Here is a 17,645-nt window from a genome sequence, read left to right on the forward strand (position 1 = left end):
GCCGATGTCACATCTCCCCCCACCTGAAGGACCTCCACTGGCTCCCTGTGGATAAAAGGATCACCTTCAAACTCCTCACCCACGCACACAAGGAACTACACAACAACGGACCCACCTACCTGAACACCAGACTCAACTTCTACGTCCCCACACGCCAACTCCGCTCTGCCAACCTCGCCATCGTCCCCTGAATCCAGCGCAAGACCTCTGGCGGCAGATCCTTCTCCTTCCTCGCCGCCAAGACCTGGAACTCTCTCCCCACCTCACTACGCCAGACCCAGGACCTCCTCACCTTCAGGAGACTCCTCAAGACATGGCTCTTCGAACGCTAGCAGCACCCCCCCCCCCAGCGCCTCGAAACCCTGTCGGGTACATACCGCGCTTTATAAATTCACTGATTGATTGATTGATTTGAATTGCCTCAAAAACACCCCTACTTCATCATGCTGACATAACACTGGCTGGCTCTCTGCTCGAAACAGAGCCCCCTACCAAATTTTAATAGTGGCCTTCATACCCATTCTAGGGACAGGCTCAAGCTACCTTTCAGAAATTGTATCCCTATACATCACTTTGCACAATTTAAGATGAGCCAACCATTACTTCCCTACAAAACCAAAAACACCTGCACCACATCTAGATTCCGACCCTTACACTTTCTTGAACCTGCACACTGCAATGCTCTCCCAGTGAACATCAGGGCTAGTCCAACACAACAGGAATATGAAAACAAACTAAAAACACACTTGAAACTTCACCACTGTAGATGATAAACATTTATGTGGAAGGACCACACTTTGTAAATATGATGAGGTCTGCATGTAACCTAATATTCTGCTAATGGCTCCTCTCATTACGATGTATTATTTTTGGCTCCCTCCTCAGGAATCCTAATTGTTTCAATTTATTAGCCACTAAGTGCTTCATTATTTGTGTTTTCCACCAAGCATCCCCTCAGAATTACCAAAAACAGGGGTATTGGTAACCTCTGGGTAGGAGGTGGGAAACTGTGGCATTTTGATGTGTGCTTTGAGAAAACACTCAGAAATTAGGAAATACTGGGGCAATCCGTAATTGTATGCTTAATTGCCCCCTGTAATTCTTCATGGACTTTCACGTGGGGATTCCATCTTCTTGGAACAGGTGAAGTTCCTTGGTGAAACACAGTGCATCTACAAGAGGGTCTCCAACCTTGTCTGAAGTAAGGGTACTTATGGTCAATAGAAATTATCTTGAGATACTAATAATATTAGGCCCTGATTTAAGAAAAATGTGCAGAACTGCTGCACTAGAGCAGATGTGCAGCAAAACATTAACACTGGCTAACGCAATTCCGTAGCACCATCCATGCACCATATTTAAAAAATGATGCACCATGGCACTGAGGCAAGGTTAGCATAAAAAAAAAATGACGCTAACCATTGCGACATGCCGGAAACAAAAATATTTAACACCATTAGAGTAAAAATAAAATGTGTGAGCAAGAAAATAAATGGAGAGACAAGATGGAGAATGCAGGCTAGGAGAGACCCCCTAGAGATCCCAATGAGCCCAGTACAAGCCAGGAGGGACCAACAAAGTCCCAGGAAAAGAGGAAGCAGAAGTCTCGTTTTAGTGAGGAGGAGAATGACATCTTGGTCAGAGAGGTGACGTAGCACCAACACCAGCTCTTCGTCACCTCCAAATTGCCAATAGTTAGGAGAGAGGCTATATGGTAGGCACTAATAGATAAAGTTAATTCAGGTAGAGGTGAAGAGGACTGTCACTGATTGTAAGAAGTGCTGGCATGATTGCAAACGCAGAACTAAGGAGAAACAGGCCAGGAACCAAAAGGCAGCACTGCAGACTGGGGGTGGAAGTCCTGCAAGCCAGGATGACCTGAATGAATTGGAGGAGATGGTGTCAGCGGTCATCCTGTAGGAGCTGGTCACTGGAATCGCAGAACAGGACAGCACAGACTACCAAGACACACTACAAATGCATGGTAAGTTGGAGGGCCATACTATCTTGAATTTTACAAATAGGGCCAGAATCTAAAGGCCCCATTGCCATCGGAGCCTCACTTTTAGTGACACTGTGATGGCGCTCCAACATATAGACAATGTGGTGTTAAGCCAACTTAGGGCCAGATTTAACAGCCCCTAGCGCCACCAAAGTGTCACTTTTCGTAACGCTCCAGTGGCGCTAACCACTGCTCCATAATTACAAGGAGGTGTAATGCTCTTATTGTGGCATTACACCTCCTTGTAAATATGGGCCCCTTCAAAGCAGTTTTCAGTATCAGAGGGGTGAGCAATGTGTGTTGCAGTGGGCTTTCCACCATAACACTTATTGTTTTTGATGCAGCCTCAAATTAACGAATTGTCGTAAACCTGAGGGATCACCAAAAACCCAGGGGTGCCATTAGCATGTCTAAAAAAGGAGGAATTCTTTAATTCCGCCTCGTGTTTTTGCTTTTTCTATGTGTGCTGCAGAAGAACAAAAATGCCATTGATGATTGTTTATGTGCAGGAAGGGTTCCCTTCCTGCACATAAACAATCATTCCGAAATGATGCCCTCGTGCTTCTATGTGTGCTGGATTTTTCAGCACACATTGAAGTGCCAAATTGCCAGAATAGATTGTTTATGTGCTGGAAGGGACACCTTCATTGGCGCAGGCAGCTTAATTTCATGCTGGCGCAGGGGAAAATGCAGGGCTGCGCCGTATTCCTGTATCCTGTAAATAGGGTGTATCTCTGCATTTCAAAAGTGGTGCGGTGCGGTGTGGTGCTGCTATTTTTTGCACAGCACTGAGCTGCACCACCATTTAATAAATTATGGCCTCAGTGTGCAACATGTCCTACACTAGTTGCACTGGGTGGGCCAACAACAACTCCCACACACCTCCATGTACCATTTGGGAATGGGAACAAAAGGGGAACATATACAACATATGGGGCATGTCTGTGATCATCATTTGTGCTGCTGTACTAGTAGCTTCAAATTCACCATGTAACAAGGTTGCCTGTGTTGTGGGAATGGTTGGTGTTGTGCACAAAGGGACACCTTCATGCGTAAGAACAGCCACAAGTGGCATTAATGTCAAACTACGGGCACAATGTCACTAGCCCGTAATGCAACAGTACCATCATACAAATACTTTCCAATGTGGATCCAAGCTGCCCATTCCCCTTGTGCCACATTAACAAAGTCACAAAATGCATGCATTGAACCACATTTTACATCCTTACACCAACACCAACATATGCCAGTGGCAGATATGCTGTATGCAAGGAAATGTCCCTTATGCAGGGAGGGACGAACTAAGGGGGCAGATAATCCATAAAGGTTGCACTGTGCCATGTAATTACCACATGTGTGGGGCCTCCTAAAGGCAGATGACCAAATGACACAAGCATTGTACGCAATGGACCTCCCTGTCCTTTGCTGCACTAGTGCCATCATTCATGGTGCCAATGCAGTAAATCACCAAAATAGTGACAGCACTCACTACTGTGGGAATGTCCACCATGGGTAGCACCAAATACCTTGAAAGGTTGCCGTATGTGTGATGCACAATGCAGCACATAATAAACAACTACAACCTGGGGTCTGTAAAATGTCACTGAGCCACCAATAGCAAGTAAATGGTGACCCATGTCAACAGCCATTACAGTCAAATATTGACATTTCACTATCTCATTGCAGTGGATGATGCCTTTCCTCCTGCTGACCTGCCTGTCCTGGATTTTATAGATGACAAGGATGACCAGCTGCTGACGATCAATAAAGAGACTCTCCAGGACGTCCTAGGTTCATTCCAGACAGTCTTGCCACAGCCCTGGGCTCTGAGGACCCAGACATCACCTTTCAGAGGACATTGTAGGAGTCCAGCAGGAGCACATCTGGTGCGGGTGGGGGTGAAGACCATGGCAGGCAGCCTAGAGTGAGTGCAGAGGTGCCTCAGTCCAAATAAGGATAACTCAGCTGCCATCAAAGGCACTTCCCGCTAAGTGGACTCCAGCAGTCCCTGGCCAACATAGCTGCTGTCATGAGGCAGAGGCTTGAACAATTGCACTCTCCAAAGTGTCAGCAGTATGATAGATAACAGGTTGTGGGCTATACAAAATGCCCTGGAGTCCATACAGCGGGAAGTGTCCTCCATCAGGGAAAACATGTCTGCCTACCACTGTGATGTAGCTGCGGTGTTGAGAAATCAGCAGTTCCTCCGTGCTGCAGTGATGCCTTATGTGTTCCCACAAATGGCAGCTGCCGGGACCTTTGATTCCACATATGTATCCCCTGGTTTTGTGTGGCCCACTCAACAGGAGTCACCACACACATCAGAGGATGAAGATGTGGAAGGAACAACATTCATACATAAAACCACCCAGTAGCACTAGTCTGTGTCACATGGACAGTCTCTACTTAGTTCTGTGCTTAAGATCATGCCAGTGTTGTGATAGCTAGCAATGTACCCTCTTCACTCAACCACTATTGACTTATATTCTATGGACTGTCATTGCCTCTATTCCTATCAATTGTCAATTTGAACACCTCCTCATTTATGCACAGTTCTCCCACACGTCTCATGACATGTCCCTCACCCTTGGACTCTGAATGAACATCAAATGTCTCAGGACCTCTCATGGAGTCAGTGAACTGGACATTTCCCTGCATTGGAAAATAAACTTACACATGTAAATAAATCTCCATAATCACATGTATCATGCACTTTTTTCAGTGTTTAACAACTCATATAAATGTCTGCATTGTGTGAAGCAATGTCAATAAGAACAGAACCAAGGGCCAGATGTATCATCAAGGCCATTTTTAAGAAATCGCTATTTCCGACTCACAAAGTGCCATGTATCGCATTTGCCAATCGGTAATATCGATTTCTTAAAAATCGAAAATGCTATTACCAATTCGCAAATTGTGGGCCTGTTGGCCCTTATCTGCAAAGTTTTTGCACTTCTAAAATTGTGATTTCTGAACCAGAAATCGCAATTTTGGAAATGCAAAATCCCAGGGTGCTGGGGGCCTATGGCCCCCTCTGCTGCACCCCAAAACATTTTTTGGGGACATGTAAGGTGCACACATGCCAAAAGGGCATGTGTGCTTTACATGTACAATTTAAAAATGCATTTTAAATGCATTTTCAAATTTTGCACAAGTTGAACTTGGTGGTAATTAGCGATTCCTAAATGCCAAAATCGCATTTAGGAATTGCTTCATACATGTGCTAAGGAATCGCAAATAAGGAATCCTTATTTGTGATTTCTAATTTAGAAAGTCGCAATTTGCGACTCTCTAAACAGGGTCACAATTTTAAGGAATTGCTATTTTAGTGATTCCTTAAAATTGCGTTCAGAATGTATTTCATACATTCTAAAATGGCATTTTGCATTCGCAAACGGGCATTCGCACCGTTTGCGAATGCAAAATGCTTTCATACATCTGGCCCCAAATGACATGCGTGGCTTACTGTCAGACACAAAGGCGCACACTAGCACTTAAACATGATTAAGGTGACCGATTGTATTATGGACTAAAAACATCTTACTGAACCTCCCAAGCATATATTGAACACATTTCCATGCAAGTTGACATATGGCATGAAAGGTTCAGAAATCAAGAGGCAGGAAATTTCCCTGACAAATGTACTGATACATCAAATATGTGAGGAACTGAAGGACATATTTAAAACTGTGGCAGGCAAATGCCAGTGTGCCAGTATCCATATCCCAAATAAGGTGGAGTTTAATGTGCAAAACTTTTCTAAAATGATTTTGACAGATCTTAGCAATGACAATTGATGTTGCATCATTACATGTCAAAGATATTGTATCTATACACAATCAGAGTGTCAGGAACTGCGCTGAAACATGTCTTGCGCAGCAGATGTCCGCGCTGCCAATAAGAGAGTTCTTTGGTCATTGGGTATACACCTAGTCATATATGTAAAGCAATAGTGAATGCATACCCTCAGGCTTTTTCCTCCACTTGGCCCCATGCAGGCATGAGGACACCCAGACAGTCAATCATCACGGACACCTAATTATTCAAACTAGAAAAGGATTTATTAGTACCTAAAAACACAACCTAATAAAAACCTAACCTACTCACTAACTTACACTAAGCTAACATATACTAATGTATTTTAACCTAACCCTACAGCTATCTATCCTATTCTAAACTTAACTTAAAGACATAACACCACTCAATAAACATTGTCCCCCACCACCTTTATGAGGCAATAGATGTGTAGGACAACATGAACTAAATCTACACATATATTAACTAATCTTATGTTCTAAACAAATATATATTTTTTATATTTTTTTCCATTTTTTATATTTTTTATATATACCCCTAAACATAATCCCCCACCCAAGTACCCCCAAACAAAAAACAATGCCTAAATCTCACCCCCAAAACTACATTAACTCTATCCTACAACTAACCTACTCTATCCTACCTAACTTATGTCTAACCCGCTAAAACCCACTAAAACTTTGAATAATGCACACTGGGGAAGGGAAGGTCCATGGAAGTTGTGAGTGGCGGCACCTACAGCTTCTTCAGCTTTCTCTTGATAAATTTCAGTAATTTATAATTTCTGACATTGTCTGCCTCAAGTCTGGCCAACCTAGCCTTCACCTCAGCCATGTCTTTTCACATTTCAACCTCAAAGCTGGACCCGGTGGTAGATGGTGGTGGCTGTTTTGGAGCTGCCTGATGTGCTGCAGATGTTAAGGATGCTGGACCTGAAGAAGCACCATGGACTCTGGGTTCTGAGGACACTGCTTTAGTCAAGGTGGTTTTAGGCTGTTTAGCTGTTCTACCATTAGGGAAGGCCTTTCACGCCCCAGACAATTTTTCCATGCAGTATCTCCTTGCCATTTTCCTGCAACCAGCCTGGACCCTGCAAATGTGCCGGAACCTTTCTACACATTTAGTGAATTTCTGTTTCTGTGCTGGCGTCATTGTGGCGCCTAAAACATGAGGAGAACATGTCGTCAGTAACTGCATTGGGTAGGGGAAGAAGAAGTATGAATTGTAAACACCATTTTCTGATGACACATGTTGCCAGGCAGTAAGCCAGCAACAATGGTAAGTCCCAAGTCTATACAAATCTGCCTGGCAAGCATCTGCAATGCTTAGTACATGTCATGGGGATAATGGCTCTCCATAGTTGCACAGTAGGGCCAAGATGTGAGAGGGTCTAGGGCCTCCTTGCACCACATTTGCTTCAGAAGCAATATGACGCTAATAAGGCACAACAAGGCCAAATGGTCAGCTGAAGCTCAATAAAGTGGTGCAATATCGGTATTGTGCCACTTTGTACTCTTGCCCCACATTAGGCCTGACTGCCAAAATGGTGCACTGCATTCTAAGAGATTCAGCTGCCTCATTTTTTTTTTCCTAGTTTTAATACCAGGTCAGAGCTGGAATTAAAAGGGGACACACCATTAGTCACAATGGGCCACTATGTACAGTTCAGGGTTGACATTAGTTTATCATGCACTATCCATGAATAGTAAGTACATCATGTCCATCAAGATGTTAACCACAATTGGCACATACCCAGCGCTATGGAGCGAAATACATGGTGGCAGATAGGGGTGAGCTAAGGACCATAAGAGAAGTGGAGCAGCACTGGGGCACAATCTGTGCACAAACGTGATACACCTAACTACCAGGTATACTCTTGTCATGCACATTTCGTAGACATGTGATGTGATCATGCTTGCTCACAACTATCATGATGGCTAAAACCTATTGTTTCATTCGTACACATCTTATTTGCTACAATACAATGATTTGTCCCACATCCATCTAAAGAAGAGCGCAAATCTCAATGTGTACTCAACTGACTATTGTCATTCTCAGCAGATCTCCTTGCATGTCTGGTGCCCGCTTCATTACTGAAGAGCAGTGAAGCCCCGGGGGTGCAAGTTTCTCCTTGAGATAGGCACTTGGAGAGCTCTACCGAGGTACATATATGGTACCATATCCATGTCCTGACTAAATTTGTGTAACGTGTGTGTTAGAAATGAGTTCTCCGGTTGGCAGTCAGTTTGCACTCTGTCCAAGCAGGACCCTCACTCTAGTCAGAGCAATGGAGATACACACTTAGATAACCCCTGTTCACCCCGTGGTAGCTTGGCAGAAGAAGTCAGGCTTATCTCAAAGGAAATGTGTGAAGCATTTGTACCAAAACACACAGTAATACATTGAAAAAACCACAAAGAGACTCAACACCAGGTTAGAAAGAAGAATAGCCAATATTTAACTGAGTAAAAAAAAGACCAAAGTGACAAAAATCCAACATATACAAGTCAAGTTATGAATTTTTAAAGATTAAACTTCAGTATAGTGCTTAGAAATACAAGTGCTTTGATTTGGTGATATTACGGCATCGTGATAAAGTAGTTCCCAACAATCTGACGCTAATGGTGCCGGTTATGGTGTTACGCTAATGGACCACCAGGTACAGGACCTTGGGTGGATGAGGAAACAAGCCAGTGCACGGAGTCGTGGATTGAGGTGTTGCTGGATCCGGTGAGGCATCGGTTCCGGATCAAAGGAGCAGAGGCGTTGGTGCGAGGCGTTGGGTCCTTGCCTCAAGTGTTGGAGGTGAGGTAGCAGTGGTGCAAAGCGTTGGATTTGCACACTTCCGGCGGGCTCGATATCCGGCATTCATGGTATGGTGCGGTAAAGTTAGGTGTCACAGCACTTTGAAACTCACAGAGTCGTGGCTTCAGTGAGGCTGCTGCGGTTTTGGACGTGCGGAGTTGTCGCACTCCAGAGAGGACCGTGGCTTCAGTTGCAGGTGTCGTCACAGATTCTGGCAGTGGCATCAGTTTGGGGTCGTATGAAGTCGGTGAACTTGGTTCTGCTTGATTTTCCATCAGCTTCTCCTTTCAAGGGCCCCGGGCCTGGATTGTGTACCGTTTGGCAGGGCAGGAGTCCAAACAGACAGTCCAGGTGCTGAAAGAGAAAGTCTTTGATGGCCCTGAGATTTCAGAACGGGGGCAAGTTCAGCCCAAGCCCTTGGAGATACCTCTTAAGCAGATATATACCACAAAGCCCGGTCTTTGTCCCCTTTCTCAGGCTGAAGCAGCAACTGCAGGATAGCCCAACAAAGCACAGTCACAGGCAGAGGAAGCACTTCTCGTTCAGCTCTCCTCCTGGCAGAGGTTGCTCTTGAATCCTTGAAGTGATCTGAAGTCTGGGGTTTTGGGTCCAGTACTTATACCCCTTTCTGTCTTTGAAGTTGCCCAACAGTTGTTTACAGAATCCTGTCTTGTCCAAGCTTGGCTCCAGATGCACACCAGGGGATTGGAGACTGCTATGTGTGAGGACAGGTACAGCCCTTTCAGGTGTAAGTGGCCTCTCCTTCCTCCAACCTAGCTCAGATGGCCAATCAGGATATGCAGGTGACACCCCAGCACCCTTTGTGTCACTGTATAATGTAAATGCCCAAACAGCCCAACTTTCAAACTAACAATCTAAAAACTACCTTCACTAAAAGATGGATGTTTAAATTTTGAATTCAGAAACCCCAAACTCCATATTTCAATCTGCTTTCAAAGGGAAAAAGCACTTTAAGAATATTTAAAGGCAGTCCCCATGTTAACCTATGAAAGAGATAGGGCTTGCAACAGTGAAAACAGAATTTGGCAATATTTCACTGCTAGGTCATGTAAAACACATCAGTACATGCCCTACCTTTAACATACACTGCAGCCTGCCAATGGGGCTACCTAGGGCCTACCTTTGTGTGCCTTCCATGTACAAAAAAGGAAGGTTTGGGCCTGGCAAGTGGGTACACTTGCCTTGTCGAATTGGCAGTTTAAAACTGCACACACAGACACTGCAGTGGAAGGTCTGAGCCATGTTTACAGGGCTACTCATGTGGCTGACACAATTAGTGCTGCAGGTCCTCTAGTAGCATTTAATTTACAGGCCCTGGGCACCTCCAGTGCACTTTACTAGGGACTTACTAGTAAATCAAATATGCCAATCAGGGATACACCAATCACCAATATGATTTAAACAGAGGGCATATGCACTTTAGCACTGGTTAGCAATGTTAAAGTGCCCAGAGTCCTAAATCCAACAATAACTGGTCAGAAAAATAGGAGGAAGGAGGCAAAAAGTTTGGGGATGACCCTGCAAAAAGGGCCAGGTCTAACGTTGTGGATCACAGTCCTAGAACGGGTGCTGTGAAAACATATGTTTGCTACATCCATGCACTGCAGAAAGTCAGCATCTCTGACACATATCGTGACTGACATCAGTGTGTTTGTGGCCATATAATAACATTTCCTGAGACCCACTAATCCATGGTAGTTCACGTTGGCAACTGTGTAACATGTTATATATTCCACTTCCTCAGCATACCATCAGAGATGATGTTGATATCGAAGGATGGTATATAGCTTAATACACATCAAACCCTCTCAGACACAACACTGCATGTACACATGTGACATACAAGGTGACACTTACTGATTTCATCGGGGTCTTCAAAAGTGGAAACCTTTCTTATGGTGTGGTGTGGAGGTACGCCTGCAACACATGAGAGGAAAACATAGCTTTAAATTTTGTGAACAAAGTTTAGCATGGATAACTCTTACACATTGCACTTGTTTAGCTGAGTGACCTAGTCAACTTAGTGTTAGGAATGACCCACTGCCATCTACAACATGTCAGTCATACAGTCATAGGCATCACCCAAAAACATATATAGCAATATGACTCACCCATCCATGCGTCTCTGATTCACAGATCACACTTACTAGGGGACAGGACACTGTTAATTGTGCAAATCTTAGGGGCAGATAATAGAGAAGTGTTTCTGCATCCAAAGCAGCACCACTTCCTTGTGCTCCTCAGCACCCCCCTACTACCACCATGTGTGTGCCGTATCTAAGATGAGGTGCACCATTGTGCAGGGTAGGGGACAATGGCATCATAATTGTTGACGGTATTGATGAACCTTTCAGGGTTAGTGCCAAGATTTTGGTCCATCCCTGAACAGCACACAGGGGCTCATCATAATTTATGGTGTGCCTCCATTTAATGCCTGGTCTGAGCAGGCATAGAAAATGTCAGAATGATTAACACAAAGATTTTTCTCTGTTTTCTTTGTGCCTTTCATTAATTGCCCCCCCCCACCCTAACAAAGGAATGGCCTCCTTGCATACATTATGCACAGCGTTGCCATCAGGTTGCCCATAGGCTCACAAAGTGGCACAGTGCATGCATTGTTCAACTTTATCACCCTTTCCTGCACATTATGCCTGCACCAGCCATTATGTATACAAAGTGGGCGTTTGTCCGTTGGGGGGCAGAAGAAATGGCACATTAAAACCTAAAGGTATATTTAGCTTTAGCTTCATTTTGTTTTGTATATTTTAACGCCTGCTCAGAGCATGTGTTAAAAAATGGGCACACCATTCTATGTTGATGGCCCACTATGTACCGATCTTAGGCAAATTAATGGGAATAACCCTGAACAGTACATCAATAGCATTAAAAAAAATATAATGCAATTGCCCCCTAACCTGTGCATGGTGCCCCGTATCTTAGATACAGTGCACACATGATGGCACTACGGGGGTGGTAAGGGGTGCAAGGAAAATGGCGCTGCACTGGGTGCAGTGCCACTTTCCTTAAATCTGCCCCCTGATGTCCTTACCTTTCTCATCACATGCTTCCTTATGCCCTACTGTCATGCACATGTGAAGTTGTGACTCCGCAAAAACAGGTGGCGTCCCATTTGTGGGCCGCGGTCAGATCAGCGGTCCGCGTCCCAGTCAGCCATTTCTGCCGCGGACTGCTTTTCGGGTCGCAACCTGTTTTTTGGGCCAAAGCGTGACCTGAAACTTTCTTTTTGGGCTCTGTTTCACAGTGCGCCCACCTTTTACCCCCCTAGTTTTTCTTGCCTGTTTTTTACTGTTTTCCTCCTTTTCTTCTTTTTTTTCTTTTTCTTTTTTGTTTCTTCTTGGCCATATTTTCTCGTTCCCAGGAGTCTGTGTTTCCTTCCCTGCATACTTTGCTCCGTACTTTTTATACCACAGCTATTTTTCCATTTACTTTAATGTGGCTTTTCCCAATCCAAGATGGTGTCTTCATTACTTCCTGCATGTCGCTTCCTGTTTGTCAGTATATAAGCACAGTTGATCTTCTGTTCCTTGTGTTGCAAACACTTCCATTACGGTTGTGCTTCTCGCGCCTGTATCCTGTGATTTTGGACTTCACCTGCTTTTCCTGTCTGCAGTTTTTGTTCCAGACTTTTTGTGCCTCACTTTTTCTTTTCTTATATTTTTTTCAGGAGTTCCTTGATCTGAAGTTTTTCCCAAGTTTGGGTTTTTTCTTCTGGGACTCTTTCTGGAGGTTACCGCCTGCTTGGTGTTCTATTATCAGCTGCACCATTGCTACTGGAAAGGGTCTCCCATACCTTGGTCAATCCAGAACAAGCAGGAAACCTAGTGGTGCCCAGAGATTGGCAGATTACAGCGTAAGAAGTGTTCAGGTCATGACAGATTGCAATGCCAAACACTTCTGCTTTGCTCTGGATCCATGGAAGGACCACCTGAAGATGTTGTGAAAACTGCACAGTCTATGCGTCATACTGTACAGCAACAGGCACAGGAATTACAACAATTGTGAAAATACTGCTCTGAGACAAGCTCTGGTGTCTCGATCCATTGATTTACCTACCATCTCTGCCTCAACACCACATTATTTTGGAGATCCTAACAAGTTAAAGGAATTTCTGGACTCTTGAATGATGTATTTTACATTTCGACCCTCTCAGTTTACCCAGGATAAGACCCAGGTTGTCCAGGCTGTCTGGCCCAGTCTTAGCCTGGGCAACCCCGTTGGTAGCTGCCAATGACTTTGTATTATCCAACTATTCAGATTTTCTTCAAGCCTTTAAACAGATGTTCAAACGATCTGGACTAGAAGCTGCTGCGAAAGAGGAGTTATGTGAGATACAACAAGGGAATCAGGATGTCCTGACTCACATAACCCATTTCAAACAACTAGTGGGGTGAAACCACATGGGTTGAACGCACTTTTGTAACACTCTTCCATCACGGGTTACGAGACTAAATAAAGGATGAACTGGTGCATCCTACCCAGGTAGAATCATTGAAAGAACTGATGGACCGGGCACTTAATATTGAGTACCGTTTATGAGAACGTAGATTGGAGAAACGAAGGTTCAGGTTTCAGTTCCAATCAGCTGCAATGCGCTCTTCTGCACGTCACCCAGAAGAAAACCAACCTGAGAAACCAGCTTTTACAGAAGAAGAACCCATGCAAATTGATGTTGCTCATGGACTGTTATCTGAAGCGGAACGAGAAAACAGACGACTCAAAGGCTTGCGTCTTATTGTGGCAGTGCGGGTCATCTAATTCGAATGTGTCCAATCCGTCCCACCAGACCACTGGGAAACACCAATTCCCATCCCCTGTGAGAAGGAAGGGGACAGGAGGTATTGAGATACCTTCCATATGCTCCTCCAGAGAAGATACTACAGCTCTTTTTATATTTTCAGTGATTCTACAGTGCCCTAACCAGGAAGAACAAGTATTTGCATTATTGGATTGTGGAGCCAGTGGGATGATCCTAGATGAGGAATGGGCTAAGGAAAAAGGAATACCTTGCGCTCCTAAAGAGACCCCCGAACATGTTCAAAAAGTAGATGGCTCTCCTTTAACTTCTAGACCCGTGGTGGTTACTACACCTACCCTTTGCCTGCAATTTGGAAGACATAAGGAATATGTTGCTTTTGACTCGACATCTTCTCCCAACCATACTATGATTCTGGGTATTCCTTGGCTAACACGACATAACCCATATATAAATTGGGAAACACAGACTATTTTACCCTCATCCCACTTTTGTTAAATACATTGCTATTCAACAGATTCCTATTGGTCTCCAAAAGGGTCAATTTTCTCTTTCAATGAAGCAAGCAGTACCATTAATGTGATTCAAGGAATACCCAAATGCTATCAAGGATACTCTGACATGATCCAGAACCCTCAAAAACCCATTTTGCCTCCTCATCGAGATTATGACTATGCTATTCCTTTGATACCTGGGGAAGTAGTACCATTCGGAAGAATGCATTCCTTATCAAAGCAGGAAAGAAAAGTACTAAAGGAATACATAGGTGAAAACATGCAAAGTGGTTTGATTGTTCCCTTTTCATCACCTATCGAGACTCCTCTTTTCTTTGTACCAAAGAAGACTGAAGATCTCTGCCCCTGTATTGACTTTTGAGAGTTGAATAAAATTACCATCAAGGATAGGTATCGCCTACCTCTTATTAAGGATATTTTGGAAGCAGTCCAAGGAGCCATGATATTCACCAAGTTAGATCTGCGGGGTGCCTATCATCTTTTATAGATTAAGGAAGGTGATGAATGGAAGACCGCTTTTCGTACTCCATTAGACCATTTTGAATACCGAGTCATGCCTTTTGGTATGACTAATGCACCTTCCATATACCAAAGATTCGGTTTTCTCTGATTTTTTGAACCAAAGTGTTGTCATCTATTTAGATGACATTCTGCTATATTCTCATTGTCCTGAACACCATACTAAGCAGGTTCTTCAGGTTCTGGAAAGACTCCAACAAAACAATCTGTACTGAAAGCCTGAAAAGTGTGAGTTCAACAAGACCAAGGTTCAATATCTTGGTTTCCGTATCAACCAAGTTGGCATCGCCATGGACCCAGAAAAGGTATAAGTTATATTAGATTGGCCTTCTCCTGCTTCTGTTAAGGAGACTCAGGGGGTCATTACAACATTGGCGGTAAAAGCCGCTTACTGCCGTGCAGAAGACCGCCAATATACCGCCGCGGCCGCGGAATTCCGCCACAGCTATTATGACACACATCTCGGAATCCGCCAAAATTCAGACACCCACACAAGTCCGCCACACCAAAGGTCAGAGATAAACTGGCGAAAACAAAACTTCCACCTCCACGCCAATAGAAACACGCCCATGCTATTACGACCCACGAATTGACGCGGCGGTCTTTCAACCGCGGTATTCCATTGGCGGTACACACCGCCGCGCTCAAAATACACACACATCTCCAAAACACCGCCACATTGGACAATTAAAAAAACACACACCTGATACACATACAAACACCACTCCCACACACCCAATGCAATATAAAACACACACCCACATCACCCACAAACCTCTACGACCACAATTCACGACCGAAGGCCAGAGAGACAGAGAGCACAGCAACTGAGAACCCCACCACACAGAGGCACACAACACCATCACCCATACAACATTGCATTCACAATACAACACACACCACTACACATCACCACACACATCAACACTGACGCCACCCCACACATCACCCACACCACCCCATGTCACGCCAAAGACACCCCCGGTTTTCCGAGGAGGAGCTCCGGGTCATGGTGGAGGAAATCTTACGGGTAGAGCCACAGCTATTTGGCTCACAGGTGCAGCACACATCCATAGCCAGGAAGATGGAGCCATGGCGCAGAATAGTGGACAGGGTCAACGCTGTGGGACAGCATCCAAGAAATCGGGAGGACATCAGGAAGAGGTGGAACGACCTACGGGGGAAGGTGCGTTTAGCGGTCTCCAGGCACAACATTGCGGTTCAGCGGACTGGCGGCGGACCTCCACCTCCTCCCCCACAACTAACAACATGGGAGGAGCAAGTCTTGACCATCATGCATCCAGAGGGCCTTGGAGGAGTCCGTGGAGGAATGGACACTGGTAAGTCAAATCTTAACTATCATATCCCCCACCCTACCTGCATGCTATCACACACCCCCACCCTCGCCCCCTCCCCTATCACTCAAACTCCTCACTAATGTACCAATAACACAAACCACCCATCTCAACACCAAGCCCTGCATGACACAACTAAGCATGGTCACCCCTCACTAAAGCATGCTCATTGCACATACCCATAACAACCCCCTAACCATCATCACACAAACCCCCACACAGGAATGCTTGCACTGGGGTACACGGTGAGCCACCCATTGCACACCATGACACACACACATGCAATAATCATGGGAAGGACCGTCACCACACCGGAGGGTCCAGACAACTCCAGTGACAATAGCAGCTCTGCCCTACTGGATCCTGATGATCAGCCTGGACTATCATGGGCCTCGGGACAGTCGGTTCCCATTGCACAGGCACAGCCCAACACTGACCTTCCACCCTCTGGTAACACCAGCACAGCACCCACCCAGCGGGCCCATACCTCCGTACCCAGGACAGGTCAATCAGTGGTGTGTCCAGCACTACAGGGAACCCAGGATAACCCACCACCCCAACAACAACAGGGACCTGGGGGCAGTGGTAGTGGGCACACGGTCCAGGGGACGGAGGCACAGGAACACAGGGGAACTGGGAGGGCTGCTGTGCGACAGGGGGCGGACAGGCCAAGGGAGCCCACTCTCCACGAGGCCCTATCCTCCATCATGGGAGCCTACCACCACTCCCAGGAGACGATGGTGACGGTCCTGGCCAAGTTTCAGGAGACCCAGCGCCTGCAGGAGGAGCAGTATTTGGGGTTCAGGACCATCAGCTCCGCCCTGGGCACCATCATAGGGGTGCTGAAGGACATACAGCAAACCATGAGGGACACCGTGGCACACCAAGGGGCCCCTGACACTAGCCTGGACGATGAACTGCCCACCACCTCCGCCGGCGCTAGTGGACAGGACGCCCCGCCACAGGACCACCACACCAGCACCCCACCCCCTGCAGACGGACAACCACCACGCAAGCGGTCCCTGAGATCCAGGAACAGGACAGAGCAAGATGGCAAGACCCCCGCCAGGAAATGAGACCACCCTGATTGTCCTCCCACTGTCCCACTTTGTTACCCTGTCCATACTTAAACTGCCCCAGCTCCACTTCCTATGCCCATGTGGGCAGTGCACCTGTGTGACCAATGGACTGGACTCTGCCATATACATTCCTCCACCGTCCCCCATCACCAAATTACAACCCCCCTCCATTTTTGAGCACTTAAATAAACACCCTTAAACCACAAAACAATCTGGAGTCAGTCTGTGATGTAGTAAATATGTATTATCAATGACAGTGTCATAATGCGTTTCCTATTGTAAAGCCAACATACCGATGTCACACATCACAAGTCCTTGAAGGATGCAAGCAAATGACACACGTTGGTAACCACACCTGTGAAACCGTAATGGAAAGGTACAAGTCAGTGACCAAATACTGCTATGAAATGACAGACAGGATAGAGGTAGACGTGTGAAAGTCAATGTGATGGTAAAAATGCCAATGTTCTCACCTGTGTTTCACTGAAAATATTGCTGTATGACTGACTCCCTGTTGTCGATGTCTTCATCCTCAGCTTCCTCCTCATCACTGTCCACAGCCTCCACAGCTGCCACAACACCGTCATCTGGACCATCCTCCTGCAGAAAAGGCACCTGGCGTCGCAAAGCAAGATTGTGAAGCATGGAGCAGGCGATGATGATCTGGCACACCTTCTTCGGTGAGTAGAATAGGGAACCACCTGTCATATGGAGGCACCTGAACCTGGCCTTCAAGAGCCCGAAGGTGCGTTCGATCAC

Source organism: Pleurodeles waltl, chromosome 8, assembly GCF_031143425.1.
Source record: "Pleurodeles waltl isolate 20211129_DDA chromosome 8, aPleWal1.hap1.20221129, whole genome shotgun sequence".
NCBI classification, from domain to species: Eukaryota; Metazoa; Chordata; class Amphibia; order Caudata; family Salamandridae; genus Pleurodeles; species Pleurodeles waltl.